This window comes from Buceros rhinoceros, unplaced genomic scaffold (genome assembly GCF_000710305.1).
Source record: "Buceros rhinoceros silvestris isolate BGI_N320 unplaced genomic scaffold, ASM71030v1 scaffold37004, whole genome shotgun sequence".
NCBI classification, from domain to species: domain Eukaryota; kingdom Metazoa; phylum Chordata; class Aves; order Bucerotiformes; family Bucerotidae; genus Buceros; species Buceros rhinoceros.
Genome location: NW_010409494.1, coordinates 1,499 through 8,760, shown reverse-complemented (window position 1 = coordinate 8,760; position 7,262 = coordinate 1,499).

The following is a 7,262-nucleotide window of genomic DNA, read 5'->3' as shown; positions in this document are numbered from 1 at the left end:
AACCTCATTATAGGAGAACACAGCATAAACCACTTAAAACATAGAAAATCTGATCTAAACCCCAGTGAAATTTCTGAGGAGGCCTTTCATCTTTTCGTATATAATGAAAATTCTGATACATGGTAGTAATTAAATACAGCAATATACATATCAATACTAAAACCCATTCAAACAGCTTGGTCCTGAAACACCTGTTAGTGGCACTGAAACCTCCCACTTCCATTACAAATCCATGCATCTGGTGACTGCAAGGCTCCGCCCCAGGAAAGTTCTCATTTGCTTTGTGTACAGGGTTTCTCAGAGACGTGATCTAGTGCTACATTCGATTTCTTACTTCAGATGGAGATATTGGTTCAACAAACTCACACACATACTGCAGGGACTGTAAAATGCAAGCAGGACTCTATAGGTTATACTCTTCCAAAGAAATACCTTATCCAGCCATCACCTTCTGGTGCTTCTATTTAACAAACGCTATTTAATAAATTACATTATCTGTGTGATGCTACCTGGATCCCTCAGCCTCTTTCTTTTAAAGCATTGCAGGAAAAACTGGACAGGAGTGTCACCACCCAAGGCGGGTCAGCCTCAGGGCTGTTAATAGATTTATTGGGATGAGAGTTCACGCCCAACTCACGGAGGTGTTACATAGCTGGGTACAGCGACCGATAGCAGAACAGGCAAATTGCCACAACCCATTTCTCTGGAACAAGGGTATGAGTACCCCCTCTATACTGACTCTATATTCACACCTTGCTACATACCTATTTAAATTCAACCCCACAGCTGGTCCCATTGCTCATGGCTCTGGTTAAGAGCTCAGTTACAACACATGCCACCCACCTGCATGGTTTCTGAGCACGGCCTCCCCGTGCCTGTTCACTTTTTGTTGGAAGCGCTCACCACAAGACATGGAGCTGAAATGGGCAAGGGAAGTGGAGGACTCGTCGCACACGAACAAAGTCGCTGTTTGCACAAAAGTCAGCGTTTGCTCTCTCCCATTCGTTAGTCTGTCAGGTAAATAATGCACGTGCCAAAACACACACTTAATGAGGTAAATAATATGCCTTGAATAACAGCTAAATCTGTATTTACCTGCGAGACCAGAGAAACTCGGAAGGACCAGATTAGGAGATAATTGCAGCTGAGCAGGTTGTGTGCTTCGAGTAAACACGCATTTGGTAACCTTCCCTTTCCAAGGTTTTCAGTGAAAGGCAAAAAAAATCAAAGGAGCTGAGATGTTTTAGACTGAGCCAGTGTCCACGCTGCCAATTCCGTGGTGCAAATGCATCCCCACTTTGTGGCTTTCACATTTTTGGGGCCTGCTTGCCTTTTGAAAGCAGTGCGCCAGGCAGCAGGTACCCAGAAAACTGAAAACTCAATTTACAAAACAATAAAGAAGAGCCCAACATTACATTTATCCTAAAGGGACTCAGTTCTACCTATTGCTTTTCCATCTACAGCTTTTACTGTCATTAATAAATGCATTACAGCCAAATAGAAGTTAGTTATATTCACTTCTAACCTGCCCCAGATAAGAGATATTTAAGGTATACGTGCTTTCAATCTTCAAGCTACCAGCTATGAATCTAAATGCCCATTACAGCAAATATAGTATCTCAGAACAAAGCAGCTTCTAAGTTGGTTGCAGTAAAACCTGGTCTTTAGCCTACTGCATAAAGTAAAATATACAGTTGGAGTGGGGGAGGCAGGCAGGCTCCAACCCCTATATCAAACACAGGCAATAAAACACACATTATCCACCCCCATACAGCAAGATCAGTACTTCTCTAATCTATCTTAACTGGCAAGACTAAGGCATCAGATATGAACCCCACGTATCTTCAGGCTGGCCCACACCACACACAGCAGGGCAGGGGCTCCTGAGATCAAGTCCAGCTGGCAAAGGTAAGCTGGCTGTCTCCACAGGAATCAGGCACATCACCACGCAGACACAGCAGCACCACTCCAGAGCCTGGCAGGTTGGGGTCACACAGGTACTGTGGGACATCAGCAGAAGGAAAAAACAGCCAACACACCTAGCCCCTGTTTACACTAACAGCTTCTGCAGGTGGTCCACATCTAACGACAGGATCAGATTCCCCATCCTCCAAAGAGGCTCCCTCCCCATTCTGCCGTGTAGCAACGCTCCAAACGAAGGTGGGTGAGTGGGATATTGCATGCCCATTCCCCTCTACAGACAGTATACAAATAAGAGCAACCCCACTGCAAACTCTGCATCTTCAGCCAAATGAAGTTTTAACTGCATGTTTACCCAGCCACGGCTCTAGGTGCCCTGGGAAGACCTCACATCATCTTCTTTGGCAAGGTCAGAGTGCCTCAGAGCACAAGGTAGCTGCTGAGCAAACACACTTTATTAGAAGTCATGTAAAGCATTTATAATGGCTACAATGCAAAGCACTAGTAATTATCCCATATTTTTTTCCGACAACAATGCAAGCAATGCAGCTTCAAAATTCAGAAACCCAGCTCTCTCCATATAAATCCACATGTTCAGTGATTCCATTTCCAAACCTACATAAAACACCACATATATATATTTCTTAGGCACACAGGGGCAGATTATAATCTCAGACAGTGCAAGCTGTCACATCTGGCATTCAACCCCACTAGGTTAATATTTCATATCACACAGCTCCAATTCCTTACACAGGTACGTATGAAATGTAATGGGACCATGAACCGAGGCTGGACCTCAGGAATTATTTTGACAGATTGTACACAGACCTAGAAAACGTGACAGCATTTTACATTTGCAACACACAATAACACGGGAAATGGCCACATGTGGTGGGTTTCAGCTGGAAGATAAAGTCTGCGTTATGTGCTGTATAACAGCGTGTGCCACAAGTGACATCATCAGCTATAATTTAAAAAAAAATTAAAAAAAAAATCAATCTCTGGACATCAGCTGCAGGTAACAGGACAAGCTCAGGCTGACCACAGCACTTGCTTGTTATTGGTCCAAGCACATAATACTACAGCACAACAGTTTGATCACCAGCAAGTCAGGTAAGTGCCAGCTGTAGCCGCCAGCTTGCCAGGGACCCCACTGAGCACAAAGACCAGAGACTGTCACGCTCCAGGCTTCCAACCAGGGAAGCCACTTAGGGGCAACAAGTGGCAAGGAACAAGACTGGAAACTCCTACTACATGAAGAAACCGGTGACAGCAGCCAGCAGGGCACTGGGAGTGCTCTCCCCCACCTGCAGGACCGCCACACAGAGATGTGCACCATGCAAGCTGCAGAGGATTCAAATTCATCAATGGAGAGACAAATTAGTTTACGAACTTGAGCTTAATGGGCTCTTTGCACATAACATTAATATTTACCTTTTACAACCACAGTTAAAATCAGCCGGCAGGAAGCGATGGCATAACCTTAACAGCTTGCCTTTACCCAGAAACATTACCCGTCACTGTTCAGTTCGATAAGCTGATGTATGGAGGGGGCAAGGAGACAAACACTTAGTTCAGGTCGGAGGGGTGACCCAAAAGATGCTGTTTTATGAGAGCCTCCATTTACACCTTAAATGACTTTGTTGTAGCAGTATGACCCTCCACCATACTAAAAATAAACAAACAAAAAACTTCACACTAATCTAAAGGACAAGTAAAACTAAAAAATAAATGCAAGCAAGCTTTGGGAGTCATACACTTCACTTTATGCCCCGTGCAAAGCCTGGGTAGGGGCAACTGTGACAACTGGCCTCTGACAGACAACTGAACTCAAGGCTAGAGCAGCTAAAAATGATCCAAAATGTAAGTCAGGTTTGTTATTAAATTATTTTATTAAATTATAGTGTTCTATTTTATTAAATTATAAATATAAGAACTGAAAGATAGAGTAATAAAGTTTTGGGTTTTTTTTTTTTTAAGAACAAAATTGCACACATTGAGCAACACCTAGAACAGAGTACAACAAAAAATGCAGGACTTCAATTTTGGTAGCTGTTCAAATGCATATTCAGAGGTCAAATGTGAGCCCGTATTTCAGTTGTGTGAAGATATAACTGAAGAACAATAGAGATAACTCAATTTTTTTGTTAATCGACCTTAACCTAAAACCAAATATTTCATGAGATGAACTATGGTCCAAAAATGACAGTGCCTGGCTAGTCTGTGAGGCAGGAGACAAGACTATGAACAAAACCAGCTGAACCACTGTCACCACCCAAACTTGGGAAAAAAAAAAAAATACATAAAACAAACAACAAAACACAAAGCTTTTAGAACTGTTTTAATAACGTAACATAATTTTAGACAGGTAAATTTGTTTCTTTATTAACCTCACAGTACCATCCCTTGAACATGAAATCAGTGCACTTCCATGGTTGCTCTCGCTTCACGTTTGGCTGGGTTTGTCTCTGGACTGCTAGACAGCCAAGCCTGTGTTCTGGAAAATTCATACTGTAACTTTCCCAAAGCATTGTCATGGGATGCCTATATGCTGTCCCATCATTACTTAGCTCAGATACAAATTTGCACCAATTTTTTTTTTTCTTTCTTACAACACTCTGCAATCACACCCAGCCTCTTCCCACTAAGGATGAAGATGTCCCTGTTCTCAAGAACTTACAGTCTAAAATAAGATGCAATACAGGGGTAACAGCAGAAGAGAATGAGGGTTACAGAAGCAAAGTCAGGCAACCACTCATCTGGGAGATGCACAGGCTTTCCTCTACATGGCCACTATGGAAAAGTGAACACGGAAAGGGTTGACTAAAGGATGGAGGGCACTCTCGGGTTAAGGAAGGTCTCTCTCCCCTTTCTTGAGCTCATTCTTGCCACTGCATTCCTTGGCCGATACGTCAAAGGCACCACCAGATACGTCAGCTATGTCACAGCTGCAGAATCTCTTCCATTGTGACATCACAGATGCCATGTCTTGTGAGATCACAATGAGCGAGGCCGAAGGTGCTGATTATTTAAGGAAGCACTTGCTGGGACTATTGCACCCTACAAGGCTGGGAAACAAACACATCTCAGTTCACTTGACAACACAGTGAAACCCATATAAGCCTCCGCACCAGCAGGACGCAAACTCATCTGATCAGACCACCCCCCAAAGCCAATTTTATTAGGACACCTTCGCTAGGCAACCCATTTTTGTCAGCTACTTGACTGGTCTCCTAAGACAGGCTTTGTTGTGTATTTTTAAACCTCCTCCAAGAGTAACTGTGGATAGGCAGATGGGTCTAAGCTGGAATCTGCAGAAGTTCACACAGTAAAGGACTGGTCACTTAAGGGGAAATGTAGAGGAGGGAAACAACAAAAATTAAAACAAAGCGACAAGAGACATACAGCAAAAGACTGGAAAGCTGCTGTGGAAGAGCAGATTTGGAATTAAGGAGAGGATCAGTTGCAGAGGATCGGTCCAAGAATCCTCTAGTCCAGTCTCCCACCTCTGTGTGGGAGCCACAAGAAAATGCAATGGGGTGAAGCTACACAAAATGCGGTTAACCATGGCAACAGTACTGGGAATCCAAGAGAAAGGAGGCCCGTTCTTTCCTCTTGGTCTTACTCTCCTGCTGATTATCTTATACTAGTTCCTCAGATTGTCTGGCCTCTCTGTAGGCCAATTCAACCAACGGAATCTATAAAAGGACTACGGCAGACAGGATGAAATACAATTGAAACAAGATAAGTTCCTGCTGGCTTAGTGACACTCATCAGCTCAGGGCCAGGCTGGGTGAGTGCCAAAGCTCGAAGGAGAGGACAGGCCCACACTGGCAGAAGCGGCAGGGAGACAAGCCATTGGGAGCTGCTGGGCTCAGCTGCTCACCAAACCATGTACTCAGACCAGGATGCAGACACCCAGGTCAGCGCACTTTGCAGGAAATGGAGAAGGTGTATTGGCTCTAGCAGATTCAACACATGAAACTTGAAGTCAGAAAGCCCATCGGATCATCCTGTCTGGACCTTGTGTAATGCTGGCCATAAAGTTTCCACTTCATTATTCCTGAACTGAGCCCAAAACATCTTTCAGAAAAAATTCTGGCCTTGAATTGCAGCATCAAGTATGGAGGCTCCCCACTAACTTCAGACAGCTCATTCCAATGGTCAGTCCATTCACTGTCAAGAAATAACACACCTTAGTTTTCATTCAAACCTGGTCTTTGGAGCAGTTCTGAAATTTATGGCATGTCAGTGCTCTCAATCCACAGCAGAGGTCCCAGTGCCAGGAGTTAAGAGATTTGTAGCTACTACGCTTCCAGTCCGTAAAAGCCACTACTGCATATTGGCCTAATTTAGTGGAAAGGAAACATAGCAGGCCACCCTTTGTTTAATGGAATCTAGCACGCATAATTACTTGATTTTCATACACATGAATGCCACAGTTGTTCAAACCACTTATACAGCAGCACACCTTCGTGATCTGAAAAATGAACTTGAAGGTTAACACATGAGAGTGAAAATGAATCTAGTCTGGATTCTGGGAGACAGGACTTGCATTGCTCAATGCACTCATCACTTATGATCTTCACAAATGAACTCCAGAAGTGTTACCAGAAAGGCTGTACTCTGCCAAAGCTCTGTACTGGTACACAGGCAGATGCTTCAAGCAGGGCAGCAGCTACAACAGGGCATGGTTTCCACATAATCCAGTCTGAGTGAGCCCAGAAAACCGGCCAGAGAAGATGCTGCCCCTAATATTCAACCACATAAAAAATAACCAACTGTTACAAACGCAGCTGAAATTTAAAAAAAAAAAAAAAAAATTAAATTTTTTTTGGTCGGTATGTATCGGGAGAAAATACAACTTCTCAGCTGGGATTTGTCCAGCACAGGTAATTTCTCTTAGGGAACAGAAAAGTTGTCAAATGGTATCTAGCAAGACCAGCCAACACCTCTGCTTTAGGTTACACTTTGAGAGCCACAACTTGTCCTCTTGCCCCCTCATTCTCCTGCTTGCCATTGCACCATGCTGGTATGTTAGCCCAGCACTACCAGAGTAAAACACCACGAGCCTCTGTGAAGCCCATTTCTAGCAATAAGGCATGCTTCAGATCCAAGGACAGACTTGTGACAAATGCATAGTTGCTTAACAGCATTCAGTGTTCTCCCCAAGTACAGCCACAGTGGCTGGTCCTACGCTACTGACCTGAGTTTCACCAGACCTGCACTCTACAGGCTTGTGGCCCTTTACTGGAGGTGGCTACTGAATCGATACAGGGGCAGAGTCAAATGCAAAACCTTCACACGTTTAAGTCTCTTCCAGAACTTCATTTCCATAATTC